Source organism: Patagioenas fasciata, chromosome 11 (assembly GCF_037038585.1).
Source record: "Patagioenas fasciata isolate bPatFas1 chromosome 11, bPatFas1.hap1, whole genome shotgun sequence".
Classification (NCBI taxonomy): domain Eukaryota; kingdom Metazoa; phylum Chordata; class Aves; order Columbiformes; family Columbidae; genus Patagioenas; species Patagioenas fasciata.
In genome coordinates, this window is record NC_092530.1 from 9,251,539 (window position 1) to 9,278,441 (window position 26,903).

The 26,903-nt window shown below is 41.7% G+C and overlaps 1 protein-coding gene and 1 long non-coding RNA gene across 3 annotated transcripts in view; one reads left to right on the forward strand and one right to left on the reverse strand.

Moving 5' to 3' along the window:
- The window catches only part of LOC136106072 (ligand of Numb protein X 2-like), a 31,077-nt gene extending 30,831 nt beyond the window's left edge, over nt 1-246 (reverse strand). The window contains exon 1 of the mRNA XM_065846106.2: nt 48-246. The gene's annotated coding sequence lies outside the window, so the exon portion shown is untranslated. The remainder of the gene's footprint in view (nt 1-47) is intronic.
- LOC139828834 (uncharacterized) lies at nt 124-26,903 on the forward strand. Of its 2 annotated transcripts, XR_011740836.1 has the most exons (5): nt 124-409; nt 1,792-1,882; nt 4,855-4,936; nt 25,013-25,225; nt 26,860-26,903. It is a non-coding gene; the product is annotated as an uncharacterized lncRNA (long non-coding RNA). The 2 variants fall into 2 exon arrangements; XR_011740835.1 differs by lacking the exons at nt 25,013-25,225; nt 26,860-26,903 and adding an exon at nt 17,644-19,010.

Here is a 26,903-nt window from a genome sequence, read left to right on the forward strand (position 1 = left end):
CCTCAGCCGGGCAGGGGCCCCTCACACACCACCCGGGTCCCGCTCACCTGCCGGCGCCGGGAAGGGGCTCGCTCACCCCCGGGAAGGGGAGGGAGGAGGGGAGGGCAGCCCGGCGCCAACTCGGCCTGCGACAGCGGCAATACGCGGCTCCTCCACTAAGTTTCCGGGCGGGGAAGAAAGTCGAAACCTACGTGAGAGGAGGAGGCAGCGCAGCCGCCCAGGTGTCTCCTTCCCGCCCTGCCCGCCCTCGGCACCGCCGCGCTGCCCTCCGCCTCCAACCCCTCCCCGGACCGCCTCCCCGGGGCCTCCCGCTCCCCTCAGGCGCTGCTTCGCTGTCTGAGGCTCAGTGGGCCGCAGGAAGAGGTGCTGGGGGCGCAGCTCTGGGAAACACCCCGGCCGCTCATCCCAGGTACCTTGGCCCTGGTGGGAACCGTTTCTCCTTTCACTCGGGGATGGTTTCTGAGGTGATGCTGAGGTGTTAAGACAAGGGGCAATGGGTTCAAACTGGAACACAAGAGGCTCCGCTTAAATTTGAGAAGAAACTTCTCAGTGAGGGTGGCAGAGCCTGGCCCAGGCTGCCCAGGGGGGTTGTGGAGTCTCCTTCTGTGCAGACATTCAAACCCGCCTGGACACCTTCCTGTGGAACCTCAGCTGGGTGTTCCTGCTCCATGGGGGGATTGCACTGGATGAGCTTTCCAGGGCCCTTCCAACCCCTGGCATTCTGGGATTCTCTGTTTCCTTTCCTTCTGCCAGTGTCCTGAGGGCTCTGCCTTACCAAAAATGCAATCAAACAGAAGAAAGAGCAAAACCTGATCCTGTTCTGAGTTAAGGAGAAAATTGTAGTTCAGCTGGCTGGAAAAAAAAAAAAAAAAAGAAGGGAAATTATTTGTGTTCTGGGCAATAAAAAGAAATACTGACAATTCAGACTTGCATTTAATTTGTTGGCAAGGCAAATAATAAGAGCCAAGGAAATGAGTGCCAAACCAGGTGGTGTCTAAAAGTGGTGAAGCCGTGCTAGTGCTGCAGCCAGGCCAGGGGTTCCTGCCAGAGGAAGAGACCTTCCTGGGTGGGTATGGTGCTTTTCTTTGTACCACGTCACATTTGGGCCCACGCAGTGAACTAGAACATGTTTCAGTTCTAAAAAAAATCCCCCAAAACTAACCCATAGTATTTTCTGGGTTATAATTTCTTGCTCTGGATTATCTCTCAGCTTTGGAAATACACTCTCTGCAGTCAAGAGGGTCCTGAATAGTAATAAAGACCACAACATTTCTGCCAATGAAGAAAAATAGAACATTAAACCACAGTTTTAGAGGAAGAAGGAAACCTTTGTACATTAACATAGGTAATAGGCAGTACAGGTGGACCTAGCACACACCTGTCTGCATTTGGTCATTTAGGTATGTCCAACATTGAAGCAGACCTAAATGGAGAGAGGAATAAGCATTTTCAATGCCCTGAAAACTTTGGTGGGGCTGGGGATCTGTGTTACTCAATTAAGACTATTCAAGAAATGTTGGTATAGAGAGACGGTATTGTCTTTTATTTCAGACATGGGCTGATCTGGCTCAATTTTACCCATCCTATGTTAAATTTCCTATGTAATCTTCTCGATTCTTTGCTACGTCACTGAATTCTGTTCCCTCTTTTTATCTGTTGAAGTCTGTCAGTGAGGGGGTTTGGGCTATGCCTGTTAGCATGGGAAAAGATCTTTATGTTGCAAAGGTGAGACTGCAGGAGATGCACCAGGTACCAAAAATGCAATAAGGCCCTTTATTCTTTTCATTTTAGATCATTGTTGGAAATCTGATGGACCCGAGGCACACCAGCAGTGCATCTTTGTTCAATGAGATTCATGTTACCACAGGATGTGAAGCGTAAGGTATTTTTGAAGACCTTGGCTGAGAACTTGTGATCTAGATTTGCAGAAGCATTGACTTTGGTTAAACTAAGTTAATTGTTTGATAGGATTTCCTCTGAAGCACCGAGGCTGAGATGGCTGAGGAAGATGGGTAGCGTCACATCCTCAGACCATTCTGAACAAAAAAATATTTTGGCAAGAAAGTGTTTGGCCTGAGACTCTGTGGAATTAAGCTCTTTTTTGGGGAAGGAAGAGCAGCCAACAGCAAGCCAGAGCTGTGTAATGACTAGAGCTTGATGCAGAGACATCAAGCGGTGTCTGCGCTGTCAGCCAACCTCACACCAGAGCCTGTTACTCATCGAATACTGGCTTGTGTGTAAGCCAGCAAAGGCTTAAGCTAAGCTCTGCGGAGCTGGAGCACTTTTGAGGGCAGAGGTTTAAACCGTAGCAGAGAACCAGTCTCTCCTTTGCGCAGCCTGCAGCTCAGTCGGTGAGGACAGGAAATGTGTGGGTGAACTCGAGGTATCAGGAAGACAAACCCCAGGGAAATTTCAAATTGATGCAAATCTTTAAAATTAGGAATTCTGTCTAGTTAGCACTCGCTGGAGATTTTTATCGTGTACAATGACCTGTTTTCCTGAGTGGACAGTGTGCCCATATGTAATTAAGATACGGTGAAAGTTTATTGTATGAGTGTGCTGGAATTTTGGTTTGGCTTTGCAATAAAGGAATCACACTGAGTCATGGTTACTAAATGGACTCATGGAGGATACAGGTCTCTTCTGCAGAGCTAACACAAATGTGAGGAACTGAAATTAATTTCTTTCTTAGTCCAAGCAAAAGCAGCCACATTGTAAACAAGGCTGTGGTTTGATGACATGAAGCCTTTGCTGTATTACTGGTTCCTACCCGCTCCTTGTTCCTGCGCTTGCAACACCGCACACCAGCCCTTCGCTGTGTCTGCAGCTCTTTGTGTGGCTCAGCTGTGAATCAGATCAGGATACTAATCCACCTGAAAAATCAACAGGGTGGAAATCTCGAGAAACAGATTTCATTTGAAAAATATAAGCATACTTAAAATAGATACCTATAGTTTTAAAGCCAGATAGATCAGTGCTCCAGTCTAGTTTATAATTCAGAGGTTATGGAGGGATGACCGTCTTCCCTACTAGAATGGAAGCAAGCAGTTAGAAGAATGAAGTGGCTAAATACAAAACTGATCCTGGTAAAGAAGGATCCCAAACCACAGTTGAGTATTTAGTCTGCAAAGCGTAAATGGCTTGCTTCACTGGATTGCTGTGCTAGCAGTTAATGTGTTGTGTGAATTTGAACAGCAGCTCATGCAGCTTCAGATGTAAACATTTTGCCTGAAAAACATCACAACATTTGGGAGAGAAATAGTTTCTTGGGTAACGCTCAAATTATAACTTGGGTTAACCTTATGTCGAAGAGAATCTCAGTCTGCTCTCTTCACTGGCATCTCTTGCAAACCCCACAATCTGTTGGTCTTTGAAATACCAAAGTTCTTCTGCAGAACGTAAGGACTTCTTATTTGCTAGCAGTTCTGCTATTTTTTTTGATAACTGAGAAGACTCTCTATGAAAAAATACAGCAATCTGAGTTGGAGCTTTGATCTGTTCTAACTGCTGATTTTTTCCTGTATGTGATGGTGTAATTTGTACAGTAACCTCTGTGATACCATGTGGAGAAAGATGATGGGCCACATACCTGCTCAATGCATGTCAGGATTAAAATGCCACTTTCTGATAAACAGAATTAGATATATCAACTAAACATACTTGCACGTTTACAGATTTATTTTTTTTTAATTTCACATTATGATTTGGAAAGGTTTTTTTAAAATCTGAAAAAGAAAATCAGTAAGCAAAAAATAGGAAAAATAACAGTAGGAAAATGGACTGGGGAAGCAAAATCGCATCACAAAAAGGTTTACAGGTTAGTTTAGCCCCATTAATGTTGCATAAAACTTAGGAACCTTATGTGTTTCTATCGTCCTTATGTGGGAAGGTGCAAAGAATATACCGCTGCACAGTATTAATTTGGGACTCACCTTTGATGTTTCATTACAAACAAACCTAAATTCTCAACCCACACACAAGAATGTAAACACAATTAAGAAAGAAAAAAACCCACACAACAAACAAGGAGGGAGAGTCATCCCAGGAATTTATGATTAAATGGCCTGGAATCTCCCTTTTGTGGAAAGCAGAGCAATGGAAGTACGCATGCATGAAGACACGGTGGATTCTGGTAAATCCAAGACCCTTAGCACATTGTCTGGATTCATTCTGCCAGATTCTATAAGACATTTGTTCCTTTTACAGTATTTTGTTATGTTTGCTACAAATTATTGCTATATATGCATTGCATACTTTAGATTTATAGGAAGTGGCTGGAGTCCCATTGTCTGAAGTTTATAAATGGGAGAAAACAGAATATTAATATCAAAAAAGTCTTGTATGTCTTAGTAATGACTTGCGACTATTTTACAGTGTCTTTCCTTGTGGTGTTTTATTGAGTGGTCAGTTATTAACAATGTTGGAGTACTTTATTTGATGGATCTGCAGAATGTTTTCATTAGAAGTAAACAGTTTGATTCTCTGCTTGTAGAAAAGTGTGTTGGCAGCTTTAAAGAGGACATCTGGCTTTTCTTAGAAGGGGAATATCCCATCTGGTTTCTTACAGTGGAGCAGATATGATAATATAAGAAAAAACCTACATGAAGGAAATTGCTTTCCTGATCTGCTGTTGTGAACAATACTGATGGCCATTTCATAATTTTTAAATTACACTGTTGAAATGTTGCAGCTGCTTTGTAACCAACCCAGCTTTCTTTTAATCACAACGCTTCTGTTGCAGCATTTTAAATGAGACTTCAGAAATATAACACCTGTCGAGTGTACAAATAAATAAAATACAATTTCCTTAGGCCGATTTTAGGTCCTACTGAAATTTCTGTTATTATTTTACAGGATTGGACTTGATCTTTTGTGATGCTGAGCTGAACTGCCTTGACTCCCCTCCCTTATTAACTTATTGAAGAAAAGAGATGAGGTACAATCAAGCTTCTAGCAATTATTTTTATAAAGCAAGTATGATTTTCAATTTACTTTATAGCCTGTAATTGCAACACTCTTCTCATAGTTAAAACTGATAACAGGTACTGAGTAGACTTGATCCAATTATCTGCATAATTTTGTGCCTGGGAGGTACTGCTGCTCTCTGATATGGAATATTAACTAAATAATTTGTTTCTGCAGCATTTAGAATTTGACCTCTAGCCACTTTTATTCTGTTAACTGTTTAAAAACAAATGCTGACTTTCTGCCGCCCGTGTTTTTGAACGCTGCTCCTTGGGCAGCTGGGTCAGAGGAAAAGGCTGCGTATGTCAAGGGGTATTATCCTGTCCCTAACAGGAAACTCTTCCCCTTCAAGTCCCCGGTGAGACGGTGGCAGCTTGCCGTGTCTTCCTGGGGAAGCAGGAGTGACAGGAAATCTGCAGCACTACTCCTAGTGTATGTAAACTCCCTGCTGCAAGGGTTTAGTAGCAGCAACAGCAGCAGCAGCCAGTATGGCTGGGTTGTGGAATATAGAGCACTGGTGTGGTATTTCTGAAGTATGTTCAGGTCTTGTTCATTAATTATTTCAAGGTAATGGACAGAGTGCCTTTATTTCTCCAGCATAAGTGTAAAATACTCGGTAGATATGAGTTTGGGGATTTTAATCACCTTTCGTTTTGAACTGTCTGCCGCTCTGTGGATAACCATAAGGACAGTCCCCTTGCGCTCTTACGAGCTGTGCTGTCTGCTTCAGCAAGGTTATTTCTAGAACAAAAGCTGTTTGCATTCTGCTTGGCTGTGCCATGTTCTTTGCTAGCAAGACATTTACATTTAGAAAACTAAACCAGAGATGCCCTTTGTCCATGCCACCACAACATCTATCAAATGTTTTTCCAGAGCAGTATCTTTCAAAGCGTCCATTTTGGTTGTATTTCATCCAGCTGTACAGATGTAACCTACACCTGGATTTACAAAATTACTGCATCAAATCCTATGTGTCAAACTAGCCATCATAGGCGGGACAATTTACTTCGATAGCTATGCAAAGAATGTTGAAGAATAAAAATGAAGATTGTGAAACTCATTAAAATGGACAGATTACATTCATCAGTTCTCTACCAACAGCTTGCTGCAAGCCATTTAGCACAGCAGGTGCCAAAACAAATATCTATGTAGAAAAGAATTCCATAGGGATTTCTGCATTGTTGCCTGGTTTGTACTCACTTCTGGAATGGAATATGAGACTCAGTGTCCATTTATTTAATAATATATAGCACCATCCTGCAAGATAGTGAAGAAGCATCTCAGCATCAGGATGTTAGAGAGGTAAAAGGTACTGAGACACCTTGGAATTTATTTTCTCCCTGGAGCTTTTATTTACTAAAATTGCCCTAGAATACCTTTAGCATTTACAACAATCAATTTTTAATAACAGCAGTGTACACCCAAAGGGATGGAATGTGGGATGGCTGCAAGTCTCATTAAGATCTAACACAGATCTGGACCTGTACTAGTTAAACTTACTTGTTCTTCAAAACTCTCTTTGGGCAAAGTGACATATTCTAGTGAGACAGCTCAGTCTACACCAAGAAAAAGAGACATAACCTGAGGAAAACCAAGATCCATCCAAAGTAATTGCTATGTGCTGCAGCTGGAGCTCTGTTTCCAGAAAATAACTAAATATAAACATTCCTAACTGAATGGGTGGGAAGCCAAGACTGCTTTGCAGCAAAGGTCCCTACTAAATAGGATTACATATTAACAAGCTAATCCACAAGAATTCATTCTGCCACAGCACTGAGGAAGAGATCAGAGAAATAAGCAATATAGGTGCTTAAAGTACAATTATACCATTAATCGGATTTTTCTGAGAGTGGCATCCGGTGTGAGCTCTCTCTCACATTCCTAGACCAAGCTACTCTGGATCCAAACCATGAGGTTACATTTTTCTAGCTGACAGTTAGGAACCCTGCAGACCCTCCCAGGGGACCTGCAGCTCTAGCTGTTTTCTTCTGCTTGTTGCAGTGCCACTGGAGATGATGTGAGGAGAGTTTATGGACAGCACACGCACTTTGAGTGGTCATGTCCCAGATTCTAGCTTGAAAAAGACACAACAACCCCGACTATAGGGCTTTCCATAACCTTAGTACTTGTAAATCACCTCTCATTTTTTTAGGTGAACTCTAGAATAGAAATCTATGGTGTCACAACAATAATAGAGCTGTGAAAATAGCATAGATCTTTCCTAGGAATACTTCATTTTTTAAACTAATTCTACCTTAACTTTGAACTGTAACCAGGCTGGTTTTTGGCAGACCCAGTTGTTAAGTCTTACATGCTTCTTCAATATGTACTTGAGTCTCTTTTCTGGAGAAATGTAATTCTGCAGAGTTGCCACCTTAAATTCTGGACCAGATGCCTCAGATTTTCTGAGAGTTTTCATGGATACAGTACACGAGTTTCCTGACCATAATTATGAACTTTGCAGTAACAGAAGTCCTCTGTTGTGCTTCCCCATTAAGCTGAATTCTGATGCAGGAGATGGCAGTGAGTTCAGTAAAAATAAGTTACCTCCATTTGACACAGAATATTTCAATACTAATTCTTTTCCAGCCATTTCTCTCCCCGAACACTCAAGTCATGATTTGCAGAAGCCGACACTTTTGTGTCTCCGTACACAAGAATATTGACCCGTATTTCATAGGCTCATTGTCAAACAATGTCAGCAGCCCTGAGAGACTGTTCTGACCAGTTGTAGCAGTCTGCCTTCAATTTAAGCTATGCATGACTTAGGGAGAAAAACCTTGTTAAATACATTCCAGTGGTGAGTTAACATAAGAAAACGTGCATCTTCCACATAATTTTAGCAAAAATACTACTGTGTCAGGGGTTTTTAAACTATTAATAATTTGCTTGACTCAGGTTATTAAGACTCTACAGTCTGAACATGATAAAAGAGTTTTGGGTAAGGCATGACTCCCTCCAGCTCAGTCACCCAAACTTGTATGAGCTTCAAAATACAGGAAGGAGTAGAAATATTTTAATTTTTAATCATAAAATGGAGGAATCTGACCCTGCCATGAAGCAGCTACTTGGACAAATAGAATATGTATGTGGCTGCAGTCAGATATTTTAAGTAGACATTCCCTAGAAGAGCTTTCATTTGTGTTTTGACACTCACGTTGCTGTGATGGACCTACCTCTGAAAGGAGGCTGCTCCATGCCAAGTGCTGGTATCAGTCCTCTCCTGAATTAGATTCATTAGTGCATACAGTAAGAAAAGTCTTACTGCCTGTACCCAAGAAATACCTTTAATAATCACTTAATGAAAGCTCAAGAGATGTCAAGTGAAACAGAACACAGATCTATTGTATAATATTGGTTGAAGTACATACCTTGTACCCAAATTAAAACTGTTTTTTGGTCATAGCCCACTTATAATATTCACTTTTGTTCGAAATCTGGAGACCTACTCTGAACTGGTAAGAAAAGCAATAGCTCTACTGTTGGTCCTCCTCAGAGAAGATGTATTTAAGAACAAGCTGCTCTGGGAATGTTGCATGGTATACATGCTAGTGTGTTTTCTGACTTGAAGAGAACCGATATTAAATCTGTTCAACTGTTAAGACCAGAAAACCGGGCTCATTTCTAGCACTATCCTTTTTACATCTTTCAGAAGATTCCATGGTCAAAGTAGTGAACATTCGATATTAAAAAAAAATAAAAAGAAAAAGCCAAACCCATAAATGCTGCATCTCTGCTTGAGTGAGGGCCATCCAAGTTATTTATCTGCATCTAGCGTTCAGCTAGTTAAAAAGAATTTCTTCAAGTGTAGGACTGAAACATATCTCAAAAAATGAATTACTGGAAACAATAATTTCAACTGGCTGCTACATCTCACGGATACAACAATTCTCTCCTGTGGTTGAAGATGCTGTTGTTTTTGCAGCTTGCATGACATCTTTTGATTTCTGGTCTAACTACATTCCTCATCTTCCATGAAGCTCCCCTTTGCTGATGAGTCCACTAGCAAGTCTGCCTTCTGTACTTATAATATGTGGTCCTTCTTAATTTCTTTTTACCTAATCATCAAAAAGTCGTTTGGAGATATTAATTTGCAGATTTGGCTCCTGGCAGTCACACAGTTTACAATCCACATTACCGATTTAGAAACTGAGGCACGCAGAAGTTTCGTCACTGTGACACTACAGAGAAAGCCTGTGTTTAATAGAACTCAAAGGGCTGCTCCTATTCTTATTTACATCAGCTTGTATATTTCTTGATTCTTTCAATAATTGTGAAAATTGATCCAGTGGTCATCTTGCTTTCTACGAAAAGGAAGGCTTCCTGAATGGTTTTGTTTGCTGCTGGGGAGAGGAAGGCTTATGTGTGGAATCTTTTGAAGGGTTTGCCAGATAAGGCCCCACATCCAGGACAGGCATGCTATATTTATCTCTGATGTGACTTTTAAGTTGCAGTACTGATGTTAGAGTAGCAGTTAATTTGGTGCTTAGGGTTCAAAACAAGGTAAAAGTCAACTTGGTACTCAGGAATTTTGTGTTGTTAAGTATTGGTGGTGAAACTTCACTTCTTAAAAGGCTATCTTGTAAATCTATCACAAGGAAACTCCTTTTTCTGGGGTTTCTTGGTGTTGAGATGTTGCTTCCATGTATGCTAGCACAGAGCAGTGTGTGTCTATCACGTGTTTGCAATCTAAAGTAAAAACAAAGGTGTGGAGGAGGAATCCAAGTAGTATTTTGGTTCAAATAAGATAATCATAAAATTAAAAAGGGACAGCTCTATTAATTATGGTTAGTTGTCTATGCACAAACAAAAATGCTGATACTATTATATTTTCCTGCTCTTCTTTCCAGTACTGGATGTTCAACAACGTTCTGGTACTTTTAAATTAGTATTTGCTAAATTGTTCCATACAGTAGTACCTCTGCAGCAGGTATGTTCTCTGCTTGACTAAAACAACATTGCAGTTAAGTCTGAGTAGTAAGCTAAGGGGCAGGTTAGGTACCTGTCCTTATATGACACCAAGCAAAGTTAGAAAGAGTCCTCAAGCTCTTACCATGCATGGTCAGACCACAACAAATTAAGAGGAGATTACTCTAAATATGGCAGCTAAAGTCCAAGTTGGTCTTAAAGGTATCGATCATGTTGAAGCATGGAGTGTTCTTGTTGCTCTCTGCTCTCAAGCTGCCTTTATAACAAAAAAACCTCGGTTCTTAATTTCCCTTTTTCCTGAGAAACGTCTGTCTTTTTGGGCTCTTTTTACTGAATATCCTGCATATTCCTCGCTCAGCCTCTACCCTTGCAGTAGAACCAAGAGTCTCATGGAGAACGAGCTCTGCTCAAAACTCAGGTTTCATAGTGGTGTCACTGCTTATATTCTATTGTTTATTTTCCAATTCTGTATTGGTACAAGCATGTATACACTGATAATATTACTTATACTTGGACTTGTATTCGTTTAGCTGTAACCTTTTAGCTACAGAACTGTAAAAAATAAGTTTATGATAGTTTCACCCATCTAGCTGTTTTGTAATAATGATGACCTGCTTGTCCTAGAAGACTGAGAGTTAAAGAGCAGCTTTTTGGAAACAACCTATAAATCATTGTCTTTGGCAACGTTTTCAATGTTTGATTCATGTTCTTTTTCTTGCTACATTACTCACAGCTGCTCCTAATGAAGCTCTTCAGTGACAGGAGGGTGGTAAGCAGCTATGGGCATTCTTCATGTCAGTACTTTGCTTATTCTTGAAGGTCCCCTGTTGTCCTCCAGTGCTGTCCCTCCAGCCCTTGGGAGCATTACAGTGCACCCGGCTCTGGGATGTCCAAAGTATGAGTACCCTCTGCTGGCATGTTTTTGTACTGGGCTCTGTCCTATAGCTCTTCTGTCTGGTTGTGTTAATTGCATAGTGCACGTTGATTTTGGAAATTTATTTCAGTAACAAAAAATATTCTATTGCATTAGTTCAAAAGCCTGGTGAAAGATACCATTCAAAATAACGTGAGTGTTCAAACACAGAACACTGTTAGGAATAGATGTCCCTTCAGAGGCATTTTTATACTTTAGTAAGTTTTACTATTCTACCTAAATTTTCTCTTTTTTTTTTCATCATAATGTGAGGCATATATGTCATTGTAAATAGTTTCTTTCACTGCTTGGTGTTTAGATCTTCGACATAAATATTTTCCCCAACAACCAGCACTGGGAGTAAACATATGATGATTTTAAGTACTGCTACACTTGATACCATGCATGTTACATGCAGATAGATAGTTTGCAGGGATCACAGGTCAACAATGAGAGTCTTGAGGAGGAATATGGCAACAGAAATATAAGGGGGGGGGGCCTGGTAAGCATGATCTTACTTTCTACCAAGAAAGCAAATAGCAACGAAGAATCGCTCTTCTGGAGAAAAGACTGGGAAGAAAAAACTGTCATGGGCTAGAGGTAATATTTGGCAGGTGGATCCAGACCCTGCTTGGTCACTCATAGCTGGAATTCAGAGAGGAGACCCAGGAATCTGAGCCCTTTGGTGAGTCTTGAATGTGACAGAAAGTCAGCACAGATTGAAGAAAGAAGTAACTGCAAGTCGAGACTAGGAATCCCCTGTAGAGCAAGGGAGAAAGAGACAGAGATTGTGCTGACTGCAGTTTGACCCACATCTGGTTCTGACCATTCCCTCTTGTAAATGGTTCACTCCATCTCTAGGAAAGAAAAGCCCAGGTTCCCCTGGGCCCCTAATTGTCCTGCTGTGTTTAACTCGCCTGCTGTCTACGCATCTGTGGCATGTAGGAGCCAACTGCTTTCTCTGGGGCCTCTCACAGATGTTTTGTAGTCTGCTTTATAACTGGACAGCTGCTGGAAGTTCATGGAAACCCACATAAAGCCATGACAGTTGCTTTTAAAGCTGTTTTAGTGACAATTGTCTAAAGCAAAACCTGGTACCTCTGGTTTCCGTAAAACATCAGACCCACCTAGAACAATAAAGTGGTCACTGAGCAAGCAGCACAGAAGAGGTTCTGAAATAACACTTTAGGCTGTACACAAAATAGTAAATGAATGTATTTATTTTCTGTGTTCATCTCAAATAGTCCTTTAGAGGCCTGAAACAAAAGCAGGGCAGAGCTTGAGAGGTGCACATCCTTTGGGACTCATTCCATAGCTTCACCAACGCATCCATCAATTGTGTAACAACTGAAGAGAAAACCAACACAGCTTGGTGTCCTTTCCCGTCCCTGACACCTGGGGGATCCCTGGTGACTGGGATGGTCTTACTTGCATGTGTTTGCAATTCTGACAATAATAACCATTCCAAATTGCTTTGACATCTACTTTTCTGGAGAAATGAGACCTGCTTTCTTTTCCTGTTAGGTCTGTGAAACTGTGAATGGTAGCTGTGAAATACCTGGCGGTTTGCAAAGTCTGCAGCTGTGTGATTATTGCAGATGGAGAAGTCTGTTAAACTATAATAAGCTATTTGAATTTTAATTTCTCTTTCTTGCAGGGAAGTTGTCCTGTTCGGTCTGCTTTGCCTTGCTTCTCTGGTCCCTATTTAGAGCCACATATCCAGTATAGCTTGCCTCAGCCCCTTTCTTCTTTCAGGGGTGATCTTGGATTCAAAATCTTAGTCAGTAAAGTTGCATGTTTCTCACTTAACATCATTTGGCTTCTTTTCTAGGATCTTCTGATTTGAATGATTTGTTTCCAAGAGGCTTTATCTGTCTTAAATTGTACTTTGTAAACTGAGTGGTCAGACCCAGCTGAGATCAAAAAGTTCCCATCAGATTAAGGGAGTAGGTAAACAGCTATTCTGAGAGCCCTTTCAGAATTCAGAGACGCAGACAAAGCTGTCTCATTAGCAAAGCAGACAGTTGGATTTCTCTTCTCCAGTCTTATCTATTGCCCCTTTGCATGTGGTTATCAAACAGGGGCCTTGTACCATACTATGACGCTAATATCTGATCCAGTATCCTGCTCTCATTTCTGTTGGATAATTACAGACTACACGGAGCATGGAAAATAGAAACAGAAAATATCTGTTAAGATATCAGTCCAATAATGCATTTATTAGTGGTTTTTCAGGAGAAGGTAGAAAAAAATTGGGTGCATTTTGGCTTGACACTTTCTAAAAGCTTCTTTTGTCTCTCTCTTCTTTCTCATCCCCCACAGACAAGCCTCACATCCAAGTGCTTTGACTGCAAAAATTTTCAACCTTGAAATACAATTCCATGATTTCCACATTTCCATCTTCAAAAGTCTCATCCAGATCACCTAAGCTGTTTCCTAAGTATATGCAGCCCCTCCTAAAGTAAATGAATACTGCAGATGTTCAGCAAATTTAGAGATTTGGATCAACCTGCACTTTTCTGTGCTTGTTCACAATATAGTGTCAATACTACAGTGCATATTTATCGTTCATTTTCAACTATTAAAAAGCAGTCACAATATTTGCCCAATTTTTAAAAGTGATGTGAAATCTTTCAATGCTATGTATTAAATAGCTTATTTTACTGGGTGTGTGGTTATTGAAATCTGTGTAACTGCACCGCATATTGTCCAAGAGACTCACGTGATTGCCTATACATTAAACAAGTGTTCAAGTGAGGCTTCAGCCCGGAGACAGAACGCGTGTGTGTGTCTGGGAGAGGGTGGGGTGGAATATTCATGCCACTGAAAAGACTCATGTTGTTACTTAACAACTACATTAACCTCATGTCACAAGTCATGACCTTGTGCTGACCCTGGCGAGGAAGCCGCGCAGCTCTGAAGTACAAAACATGAAAGTGGGACGAGTAAGTAGCAGAGGAGGAGAAAAGATCAGCTCTTCATGGAAGAGGCTTCCAACCCTATTCAGAAAAAGTGCTGGACAATAGCTGCAGCGGGGCCGTGCATAGGCTGTCTCCACCCCGTCACTCACTCACCGCTGCAGTATTTTCATGGTGAGCCTTTTCATAGCCAGCTGCAGGCTGACACGACCTTTAAACTGCGAGATTCCTTTTCATGTAAGGCGCCTTGATAAAGCAAAGGGAAGAAGCCTGAGAGCGTATGGACAGGAGCCTTTAGATCTCTTGTTTCTGCCTTTCTCCTTTGCTTTGCCGGAGAGCCCTGTTTGCACAAGTGACAGCACTCAGAGAGGAGCCTGGAGGCTCATCCTGCCTGAACTTTGCAGATTTGGGGAAGGGAAAAACTTCACTAGCCAAAGATGCTTTTTCTTTAGCTTTTTGGTCACTGGGCTCTTTTTGGTAGCAGTGATGGGATTTACAAGACCTGCTCTGCAATGTCACTATCAGGAAATGGGCGAAGTGACCTCACCTTTAAAGGAGAATGAAAAAAGTGGCCTCTGATTGGAGAGCAAGGGCAGGAGGGCAACAGGAATTTGTTTTGCAGAGCAAGAACTGTTGCGAAAGTTCTGTGGGACCTGTGAAAAGGTACTTTAAAGGCAGGCTGGCTGGCTGAGTGAGGGCTGCGGAGAGTCCGTGGCATGATGAGAAATTTCTCTCAGTGAAGGGCTCTGGGGAGGAATATTAACTCACAGAAGCTCAGGCCAAGTGTTTTTTCTCCCTTATTTTCTAACAGAGTAGCCGCAGGATTGACAGGGTTGGCTTCAGAGAGCCTGTCGAGGAATTATTCACACTGTTTTGCTGACCACATATTTTGGTCAGGAGGCACCTTACTGCTCGAGGAACCTCAAAGCCATCTGACCAGTGGCTCATTCGCTCTTGTTTGCCATCTCCAGCAGACGTCAGGACAGGGTGTTTCAGAGGAATTTCCATAAAGAGCCTTTCTAAATAACCTACTTCAAAAGGAAGCTCCTGGTGCAAGCAGAGATTGGCTTACATTCTGAAGCGTGAGGTTTATGAAAATGGATGTTTCTTTTTGATTTGCCAGTGGTAAATAATTACAGGTTTGACATCCTCAAGCTTTTAAGTATCCTGAGTCAGGCACCCAACTATGAGATGTTTCATAGAACTCTCACTAACCTAAAAATAATAAACACTGGGTTATTTTTGCTTTCTTCCTGGGTCTGCATCCTTTAGGGTTACAGGTTATGGTTTTACTTCTTTCAGCTGTTTCAAGTGTATTCCTTATTACTCAGGCTGAGGACTGTACCCATGCATAGTGAATTCCAGGGGTGGAATCATTCAGAGAAGCCAGTCAGCTCTCAAGAATTGCAACAAGATCCCGACAGCTAGCAGTAGGGGTCTGGCACGCAAATCCTCTATGGTATCCTTATGCCAGGTCAGGAAGTTCCCTGATGTATATAGTCATATATTCTCAAAGCAGCTGTATCTTTTGTTTGATCTCCAGGGGCCAACACTAGATAGACCTTCCCATTTGACAACAGCCAGGCCAGGCCAGCTGTGCCACGTTCTCCTCCCACTTCCCTCTGCGGATCCTGCATTCGGCTCAAGGCTGCTGGCCTGGCTCTCTGTTTACATGTTCCCAAATTCAAGGAGGAAAAGTGAATATCAAACAGACCTGCGCTCTTTTGAAGTGGCTAAAGGATGCTATCAGGTCTGGAGGGGTGTGTTGTGCCTTTGAGGCTTGTTTGTCTTTCCCTGGTCCTTCTATGCAGGCCTTTAACCAGCCATTCGAATCTTCAAAGCTGCCCTAACCGCGATGGTGCAGCTTACTCGGAGCTGGCACCATTACCATGGCTAGGGTGTTTTGTGTTGAACCACTTTTCTGTGTGGTTTTCAGACATGGAAGTGTCTTTATTCTTTTGAAATAAATAATTGGACTGAAATCAGTTACTGTTCGGCAGGAAGAGAATAAGGGATTTGTTTTGTTTTCCAAGTAGGAGGTTTTGTCCCTCAGCAGCGAGCTTCCTTCTTTTATGTCAGCTGCAATCTTTGCCATTTGGAGAGCTTGTGTTAGACTTATTAGTAAGTGATCATCTTAAAATGTATCCTACTCCTTTTCTCAGCTTTAGCACTTTAATTAACCAAAAGCTTTAGGGCTGCAGCCTCAAATTATTGTCAGCGTCCGCCCTCTACTGGTAAATGGTTGAAATTGTCACTTGAACACATTAAATTGTGTTGGAAGGAGAAAATCAAAGCACTTGGGATTTCTTGTGTTTTCTTTTAGGACCATCTCACTTTGCCGAATCTTTTTGAATGTGAAAAAAATCTTTCCTTTTATAAATAAAATAAATGTTTTTGATAATTCAAAAGTAGTGAGGAAAACCAAATTTTGAAACTCCAAATTCTTGATGTAGTTACAGTTTTGAATATCAATATTAGAAAAAAACAATACAAATACTTTCAATTAATTACTAAGAGCCTTCTTTTGTCCAGGATCTCATTCATTGAGTCTGCTTATAGGTTTTTCAAGAACCGGATGAAAGCAACTCAGACACAGAATTATGGAATCATGGGGTAATGTAGGTTGGAAAACACTCTTCAGACCATCAGGTGCAACTGTTAACATAACACTGCCACCACTAAACCATGTCCCTAAGTGCCACCTCCATGGATGGTGATTCCTGCACGTCCCTGGGCAGCCTGTTCCGGTGCACGTAACACAAAGTTATATGTGCTCTGCCTATGCGCAACCAGCAAAAAGCTGCAGTACCTTTACTTTGGTTCTGCATGCCGCTGCGTTGTGCTGTCTGCAAAATAAGTAAATAAGTTAAAGTTAGTTTTAAAAAATAGTCTAAAAACCAAAATAATCAACGTCTCTCCAGCGAAAATTTAAAAAGTAGGAAAAAAAAATCTGGACATTTATCCAAGTTGCATTTTTCCCCATTTGTTTTTCACTTTAAAAATAGCAGAAATATCACTTCTGTTTATATGAATCATCTGAAGTATTTTTGATTTCTAGACAGCCACAGAACTGCTATTTTTGTTTATAGGTCAGTTAGTTATGCCTTCAATGGAAAGTAGCAGAAATTTTGCATTCTTTAGTATTCTAGTCGGTGAGTCCAGGTAACTGTGAAAGGTGGCAGGGTTGAAGTTTTAGAGAGACAGATGTTCAGTATCTTATCTCAATCAACTTTTTGGTTGTCTGACAGGCCTGGTGAGGGCGAAGCTGCCTCTCGGCTCTCTCTGTGCTCTGACTTGCCTCATCTGTGGAGCAGCAGAAACCCGCTTTAGATGTGGCACCTCAAAATGACCCCCTGAAAAGCCACGCTCAGCCCAGATGATCTGTTTATCTAACTTACTCACTCTAACTCACTGCCCATGAAAGCTTCCCCTCGCTTTGGAAGCTGCATGTGAAGATGGTTTCATCACAGAAGAGGAATCGCCCTCCTTGAGAAAATGCCCTTTTAAAGAATCCATTTGCATTTGGCTATTTAGAGCTAATACTGCAGCTGATGTGGCCTAGAATACAGCCCGGAAGGTCAGATCTCTGTCTTCTGGAAGATCGTATTTCTTTGGTTGACAGATGCCTTGGACACCACTGCAAAGCTTATAGTACAGCAATAGGGGGGAGATAATCTTTCTTTACTCTGCTAGAATCAGTTTCCACATCCCTTTCTTTATTTAGGAAGAGTTTTCACCTGTTAAAAATCTATGTTGGGTACCATTCAGGTGATTTTCATGCATGAACAATTTTATAAAGGTTTAGAGACCTGGTGATTGCACAGGGTGTCTATGGCAGACATGGTCTGCAAGATTCAGATGTTAAAATGGTCAGAAATCTTACTGAGATCTTTATGTTCTGCTGTGCTTCGTTCTTAGATTTTGGTGCATGATGCTTGGGACAAATGGTTGGAAAACCTGAGAATGGCCAATCTTCCCTGGACTGCATGGGCTGCTCGATATCGAATCCTGCAAAAAATATCCCCTGTAGATTGCTACATTTTGTACTTGCCTAGTTGTAAAGAATGGGAACAGATTGGAAAGTAATCTTTAATTGGATGCCTTTTAAGGGTGCAAAAACATCATGTGAATTTTCTTTCCTTGTAAGTATTGTCTTATGCCAACATATCCTCCTTCCTTATCTCCTGTAATTTGTCATAAAATTGTTATCCTGGTCTTAGGGACATGGTGATAATTTCCATGACAACACAGAAAGATTTCAGAAACAAAGATTTCTGACTGAATATACGAAGGCTGTCAAAAAGCACAACTGCGAGATTTCTGCCTACCCTCTGTGAGTAACAGACAGAAGAGTTAAGGTTACATCATCTTGTCTTTTGAAACTGGAATTTTCTTAACACTGTGTGCATTTTCTTAATGCTGGATTTTTAAAAATTGGGTGAACAAACATTTCTCCAAACAATAGCAATATGCCCTTAATATGCAGATCTATAAAGCCTAGTTGTGTGTTATAATCTTAAATCAATGCTGGTTCCACATAAAAATACACAGAACAACTCCCCACAGAATTGCGGCTTTATGAAAAAATGGCTAGAAATAATAGAAACGCTTCTAATCCAAAAGTTGATCCAAATGTAGAACTGTGCTTGTATCTTAGCCTGCAGTTCAAATATCTCAACAATAAGCAAAGTCCTAATGGATCCTATTTGGAAATGTTCAAAAGTAAAGACACTTTGACATTGAGCTGCCACTTCCCATACTGGCTGATCTACCTTGGGCGGAATACCTGGTTGTTCTGACGTCACCTGGGTTTCCCCCCATATTTATAGCAGTTTCCTGGGATTTTAACTGCCATTCTCTATTATATGAACACCAGCACTGTGCTTGATGTGTTCCGAATCAGGCATCAAGACAAACCCTGGCTTCAGCAGGCAGCAGTTTAAAAAGAGAATTAAGCCCGGGGGTGGTATCAGGGTCCATGACATGCAAAGCAGTTACTCTTTGCACTGGGGTTCCAGTGTGGGGTAAGGAATTATCTTTTTAATAATTTTGTCTATGGATTCAGAAGATCTGTCACTGAAACTGATCCTGATGATTCTCTGTGTCCTGCATCCCCGTGTTGCAGTGACTAATGGTTTCTAATTCATACTAACAGCTCCTCGGAGGAAAATGGAAATGGTTGACCCTTCAGACTGCGTTGCTCTTTTATTGTGGTGCCTCCTTATATATCAACAAGCAATGCAATTTAACCTGCTGTGCATTGCTCCTTGGAGAGAATTGGCTGTTCCTACCTCTCTGCTGGCTTGATAAAGTCTCTATTTGCATGGAAAATAATGCAAATCAGTTGCTGAATTTTTGCCTTACTTAATTGCAAAGCTGGTTACTGTTCTGTGTAAACAAGCTGATGGTGTTTTGCTTGCTGACAGAAAAAAAAAAAAAGGAATCGGAACAGTTTATATTTGGCAATGTTTATTTTTGTGGGTGGCTTATGGCCTAATCCTGATGGAGACATTTGGTTTCTATTGTGTGCTCGAAAATAACAAGATTTTAGAAAAAAAAATCTGGATGCTCTTGGTGTGAAGTATTTGATTCAGCTCTGATCCCCTGGTTCTTCTTCTGTTATATTAATAAAACCTGAAGTAGCAAATGAAAACAGATTAATTGCAGATTGGCATCCAGCAGCTTTGATTCTCTGTTTTCCAAACCTTCCTGTTGCTACTTCCCTCGCTGAAAGGCTGTAAAATGCCACAACACTGTATTGGTAAAATTTCGTTTGTTTTGCCTTTCTTTATAGCATTATAAATAATGACAAAAGATGGAGAAAATGGGACTTTCACGTGCTGGGTTTTTCCGTGTCAAATCTTGCACACGAAAAAAGTCTAGAATCTGCACATCTTTGTATATGGCAGCGTGCATGGACACCATCCTTCTGTCTACAACAAAGTAAAATGATATTGCTCAGGTTTGAGGCTTCAGGGGAAAAATACCTGGAAAGGGTTCTGGTCTTTGCCAAGTGATGTCCAGTTCTCCCGAATCCTTTCCTTGTTTGTTTTTGTAGCGTGCCCAAGGATGCTTTGCTGTATTGTCCCTTATAAGACTTCTCACAGTTGCTTCGGAGGTATCTGCCACATTCCAGGGCATATAGGGAACATACTAATTTTTCCTGAAGCCTTTGTGTAAATGCTGATGCCATGTGTAAATTAATGAGATTAGCATCTCCTGGTTATCCTAGCTGTGTGCAGGGGTGGTAACTGGGAATGCCTCTGCTTATGTGCTTCAAAATTGATCCAAGAGAAACACCTCTGTGGTAGTGTTATAAAGAACTGAGCTTTTCCCTCCCTCTTTGACATCACTTGTCCCAAGGAGTTTTGTGTGAAGGATGTTTGTCTCCTAGACCCTGAGAACATTAAATTCACATCTGGTAGATCTCTGGAAAAAAACTTTCCAAGGTCTTTAGCTCTCGTTGAAGTGACATCAGGCCTAAATTCACTATCTTTTCAGCTGCCTGACACAGCTGTCATACTCTGCTTTCATTCACATTTATGCAGTGATCCCTGCAGTGACAGCGGTGGCTCGTGCAGGTACCTGAGCTGGTGTCACACTAACCCAAGCCCTGTCCCCACATTAAGGTGTTGTCCAAATTTGTTGGTCCTTTGAACTTGCACCAACTAGGCTATTGGAAAGGTCAAGTGCTGCACACAGTGGGGATGCAGAAGCTCAAGTTTTAATACCTCATCAGCTGCTAATTCAGTAGGGCTGCTAATCCAGTCTTGCTGTACAGCTAATCAAATCATGCTGTGGATCTCGAGTGTCTTTTGAGGCTGCCTACGTGTTTTCAAGATAACTGTTACTGTGAAAACAAGCACTGGAATTCTGGCAATTCACGCAGGTGAGCTAACAGCATTATTCTTTCCTCCTTCAAGATGCTATTATCTTAGGTGGCTGAACAAGTTTTAATGATAATGTGATTTCGGAGAAAATAAAGAAATCCATCATCAGATGCTTAGATTGGGTCAGCTTCTCAGATTTGCAGTGATCCAGAGGACATTGGCTTAGCCTTGTGACTCCATTCCATAATAGCTTGTGGTGTTCTAGTGATAGGGAACTGGGAGGAGCTACATAAGTCTTGTCATTCTGGGCCAAAAATATTTTCACAAGAAGCGGCTCCTGCCAAAGAATTGGTTCTCTGAAGTCGCAGACTTTGGCCTCAAAGTGTTGCGGAATGCCATGAGCTCTAAATGCAGGAGGAAAACATATTTGCAGGCAGTGTTCTCATTTGAACATATCAGTGGGGACGCCGAGTAGTATAAATAAATTAATTTCAAGAACAGACTGTATTTAGCTCTAACTAAAGGAAGACTTCAAAATTTGCCAGATTAAGTAAATACAATATTAGATTTCTGTGTATGAAAACCATGGACAAACTAGTCTGTTTGGAAGTTACATTGTTTCCTGGAGACATATAAAAATATAAAAGTTTTGGTTGATCAAAATGCTACTTATGCCCAAATTAAGGGCTAAAATGATGCTCTGCAGTCTGTGATAGTTTTCTGTGCTGTGGGGGAATTGCCCATCAGTGACTGGAGCTATATAGCTCCCAGAAGAACTGTGCTTAATGCAAAGGAAAACTTATAGGAACTGCTGTAGGAAGTTACAGCTGGCTGCCCAGTCTTGGACCATCCGTTGCTATGGGAGTTATTTGTGTCATTTGCGTTAATCAAAGAGGTAAACGTAAGCCTTGCTATATGTGAGCTAATGTAATCATAAGACATCACAATGCAATACCTACTTCGGTTGAAAATTTAATCAAAACATCTTAATCCCTTCATAAAAGGAATTACCAAGGCCTCTCACTGTGCCTTTGCAGTACAAGTTCAGGCTATGCACAGGAAAGGCTGTTGCACGAAGGTCTCTCTCTTAACATGAGGGGAGAGAGTTCATCGCTTCACATTAGATACTTGTGAGGTATTTACCACACCGGATAGTTGTCCAGACTCTCCTTATAGGATATTTTATACAAGGTTTATATATATATATAGCATAACATTTATATATACGGTGACTCCACATAAGGGAAAAATAGGTTCTTCTCTGAGGCGCAATTCATCTCACCCTGGCAAAGATATTTCCGAATGTCTAGGATGAGACAAAGTGTGCCCTTCAAGTACCTGTTTCTCTTAGTTGCAGAGAGAAGTTGGAAAACTAGCCTTCAGCGATTTATGTCTAGTCTGTAGATATCCAAAGCTAATGAGATTAATCTAGGCTGTGTGCCTCTCAGGGATGCCGGCTGATGATCTGTCTGCCTAGCTCTTTACCTATTTACAAATACAGAACATTCTCACTGCAGGTTTTCTTTAAAGCAAATTAATAATTCCAATCAGCTGCTACAGTCTTAGAAATAATTAAGGGAACTTATGCATGGCTGTAATGCCACCCAGAAATGTGTTAGAAAAAGACAAAGGAGACGAATTAAAATTTGGGACAAATCCAGGGAATTCAGTAAGAAAATCTCATGTGGGATTCCTGAGTCTAATTACTTTGCGTGTATTTTTCATGTGATTTATGGCACCCTGTATAAGCGTTGATCATTCTGCGGTGTTCCAGCGGACTGACAGAATGCATATTAAAACCCTCCTGACTTTCAGAATATATGCAGTTTCCCCTTCCCCACTCTTCCCTTTCTTTCCATGTTATTTCTTCTGAATTAGGAAGTCTAATGCTAACTCTGAGCTGAGGACCGTGACTTCTCACAGTTTGGTCATGTCTTCCGTCTTCCTTTGGTTTGTGTAGAGCTTAGCATACCATCAGTCCTCCACGGATTTGCTGGTTGTATTTTGTCAAAGTCTTCATTCAAAGATGAGGAAACAAAGGTTTTTGAAGGAGATGTACTATCCCTGGCTCTCAAACTTTCCAGTGTTAGGTTCTAAAACAAGACTTTTATCAAATACTGTTGGTTTCCCTTGCTGTCTGCTGTGGGTGTGTTTTATTTGAAGTGATGCTTGCTTCATTTCACCAGTTCATGGGTGATCTTCTAGGTGTTACTGCTGACAACTACAGAAAAAGAGGGTCACCTTTCAAGGCCTTCAGAGAGCAGGTAATTAGGTGCAGTTTAAGGGCAACTCCTGTCCTGTAGGATAAAAAGGCCAACAGCATCCTGGCTTGTATCAAGAATAGTGTGCCCAGCAGGACTAGAGAAGTGATTGTGCCACTGTACTCAGTGCTGGTGAGGCCCCACCTTGAATACTGTGTTCAGTTTGGGGCCCCCCGTCATAAGAAGGACATTGAAATACTAGAGAGAGCGCAGAGAAGGGAATGGAGCTGGTGAGGGGTCTGGAGCACAAGTCTGATGAGGAGCGACTGATGGAACTGGGGCTGTTCAAGCCTGGAGAACAGGAGCTGAGGGGAGATCTTCTCACTGTCTGCAACTACCTGAAAGGAGGTTGTAGCATGGAGGGTGTTGGTCTCTTCTACTAAGTAGCAAGTGATAGGACCAGAGTAAATGGACTCAAGTTGTGCCAGGGCAGGTTTGGATTGGATATTAGGAAAAAAATTCTTCACAGAAACGGTTGTCAGGTGTTGGAACAGGCTGCCCAGGGCAGTGGTGGAGTCACCATCCCTGGAGGGGTTTAAAAGACATTTAGACAAGGTTCTTAGGTGCATGGTTTAGCGCTAGAGTTGGGTTAGGTTATGGTTGGACTTGATGATCCTGAGGGGGTCTCTTCCAACTGAAATGATTCTCTGATTCTCTGATTCCATAAAAGAACTGTTAATGTGGAAGCATAGGAGTGGGCCATGAAAGGTCCATGTCATAGACCTGGCCCAAGGTGAGAGGAGTAACAAGGCCCCAGTGCCCATAGACATTAGGCACACACACTGATGTACTCCAGCCTGGGTTATTCAGCTCAGAACAGAGAATAAAAATGGTAAATAGGTGGTTTGCAAATGAGCCAGGCTAAATAGAGCCCAGCTTCCGGCACTAGAATGTGTAAAACCAACGTGGAGAACCTTGATGATGGAAAATAAATCTCTTTGATGTTTGGAAGCAAGCAGGCTCACTTTGGTCATAAGCAGGAACATCTTGGATTGGTTACCAGTAGGTGTCATTGCAGGTTTGCATACAGTGGGATTCATTGGGGCCCCAGCGCTTGTGCCATGCATCCAGGCCATGGCCATGCTTCTTGGATGGGTGCTCCACAGCAAACCTCTGCATCATCCCAACTTCATGCTGCAGCTTTAGGTTGGGGCAGAAGAAAATCCTCTTTTATTCCTCATCTATCATTTCGAGTTGAATTTTTCTTTGTTTAGGATCAGTCTTCCTCATTACAACAATTTCTTTTTAGCCATAGTGGCCAGTTCCGCTTTTCTGTGCATTTGAAACACTTGAAGTCAATCTACCCAGGATGGAAAACTTCAATATTAAAGTGGAGAATGATATGGAGAGGAATGCAGTGCAACAGTTCAGCATAAAGAGATTAGGATTTGCCCTTCTCCTGCTTAATTTAGGGCTTGTTCCTTCCAAGAAGAAAGTAAGTCCCTGAAGCCTTGTTCTCCTGTCTTGGGCATGGTGTGGTTGATGTGTCTTGAGATATTTGAGTGAAAAGTGCTGATAAACAATACTGGTGAAATTTGCACTGTATCACAAAGGTACAAAGTGGGGGGAAATGGCCAAGATTTTTTGTGTATGTGTAGACAAATGTGGTGTGGTTTGCCACACGTTTTACTGTGTTCTGTGACAAAGATTGTTGGAGGAGGGTGCTTTTGGCTCTGTGTGTACCAGGTCATCGGAAAGGACCTCCTTGGACACTTCCAACTATTGCAAAGCTGTATTGTATAATCCCTAAGGGGCAAACCTGTTCTAAAACCAGTTCAAGTGTTTGTTCTGCACTGGAAGGCTCTTCCAGATCTTCACCTACTCTCATGGACAGAAACCAGCTTCTAATTCCCAGACAAGTGGGATTCACAGGCAGTTTCTTCACTAATCCCTGCTCAGTGCTGTTTCTCAGCTAACTAATTTTTCTTGACTGCTCTAATGGGTGTGTAGCGAGTAACTTTGTCTTTTCTCAGGATACTTTCCACAAGCCCCAATAGGGCACCCTTGCGAAGCCTTGCCACTACAACAAACACGCCATTTCGCCAGGGTTCTCAAGTCACCATTGACTGAGCAAACCTCAGATTGCAAGGAAGTGCAGACATATTTGACTGTCTATAGACCTGATCTTGAATAATTAGCTTTTTATTGTTGCTGCATTGTTCTTTGGGTGGAGCAATTTTCTGACTCTGTTCCCAGGTGACTGCAGAGAAGTTTGTGTCAGCACGATGGAGAGAGGCAGCCCAGAGGGCAAGAACAAGAAGCTGGAGGCTCCAGCAAGTGCACAGGATCTTGTGTATGTAGCCCTACCACCAAAGATCCAACCACACCTGGGTTAATATTTCTGTGCCTAATGTGCTATTCCATGTGGACTTGAAAACATATTTGGAGCCTGCTGCAGGATCCTTACAGGTGAGAGGTATAAAAATATAACCACAGCTTCAGCCTCCTCTGATACAACAGGTTTCCAGCCCTCTGTAATTCCTCTGCCTGCACCTGTCCTGTAATGAAAATAGTGAGTGGGGCTGTGGGCAGTGCTCAGGGGAAGGTCTCAGGCAGCCTGTGTGCAATTCCACCCATACTCCCAGCCTTTGCTGTAATTATTTTGCCCGACACATCCTCAGATCACTTTTCCTGTTTCACAGCTGCAAGATGTTGATATCCATCCATGCTACTGTAACATGCTTTGGCCTTTCTCTTCCTGTGTTGCTTCTGACTGATTAGGAGAGAAATTCTTGTTCTCGGTCCCTAGGCGTTTGCTCTTGCATCCTATTACAATGATTCAATTCCCCAGAGGAACGTCGTTCTTCCTGTAGGGCACTCTGATCCTCCTGTATATTGATGGTCCCTCCCAGCTTTACATCATCAGCAAGTTTTACTCGCATATTCTGTTGGTTTGTGCCAGGGTCATTCATAAAAATATTCAATGAGATCTGTTCCAAGTCTGATTCTTCAGAAACTCTAGTATTATATTCGCACCAGTCCAGTCCTCTTCGGTCCATTCTGTTACCATTTCTCTTTTAAACAGCTTTCTATCTACAGAAAAATCCTCATACCAAGCCCTGTTTTCTGTGGTTTAACCACTATTTTCCCAGCTGATATTTTGGTAAATTCTACACTGATATCCATATAGTCCAGGTCAATTATATGTGCATGGACATCTGGTGAACAGCCATCCTCTTTCATTAAATCCTCAGATGCTTATTTGGATGCCTGGGTGAGGGCAGCTAAAGCACATAGTTTGGAACTTTGGTAGTGGAAAATGTTGGCCATAAAGTCCGGTATAGAGCACACCCCTGCACACAGCCCTTCTGCCACTCAAAAGTGGTACAATATAAAACTGAGTTTTCAATGACACATAACTGCCTCCATGGAGTCTGTAGAGAGAATGTTAAAGAAATGAGATACAAATGAAGATCTGAGAATAGTCATTTATTATATAATATCTTCAGTGGTTTAGTAGAATGCAGAAATAACTTGCTGTTATCCTTCCTTTAAAATTTAATCTGGCCTAGACTACCGATTCCCAGATTTGTGGGGCTGCAGAGTGCTGTTAGCTATAAAGAAACGACTGCAGATTGCTAAACACCTGCCTCACATTTTCAGTTGCAAATTTGAAGGTGACAGTGCAGTTTTGCAGGGCAGCTGCAGGTCTTTTATCATGGTCTTGTAAACCATCAGTGATCTGGAACCCCAGCTATAGTGCTAGACAGTGTTCGAGCTCCTTTTCCCTGCTTTTTAGAATCGAGGTTAAAGTATCTTCATTAAAGGAGGCTGGAATCTCAAGGAAAAAAAAGTTATTCAAGCTGAACAACTGAAATCAAATGGAAAATCTCCTGCATGCAGAAGTACTAGTATCTAAAAAAAACCCAAACAGTTTTACAGTGGCAAGGCTCTTTTTTTTCTCCTCTACATTTGCTTGGAATGTGCTGGTACAAAATTTCTGGTTTGCTTTTAAAATTTCTGGACTTCATAAAACTCACATAACAGACCTAGGCTGAGTGGCTCCTTATAGTTCATTTTATTTCCTGCTTCTTACTTTACAGGTAATCTTTATTGAGGCATCTGGACTTACTGGAACATTGAAAGG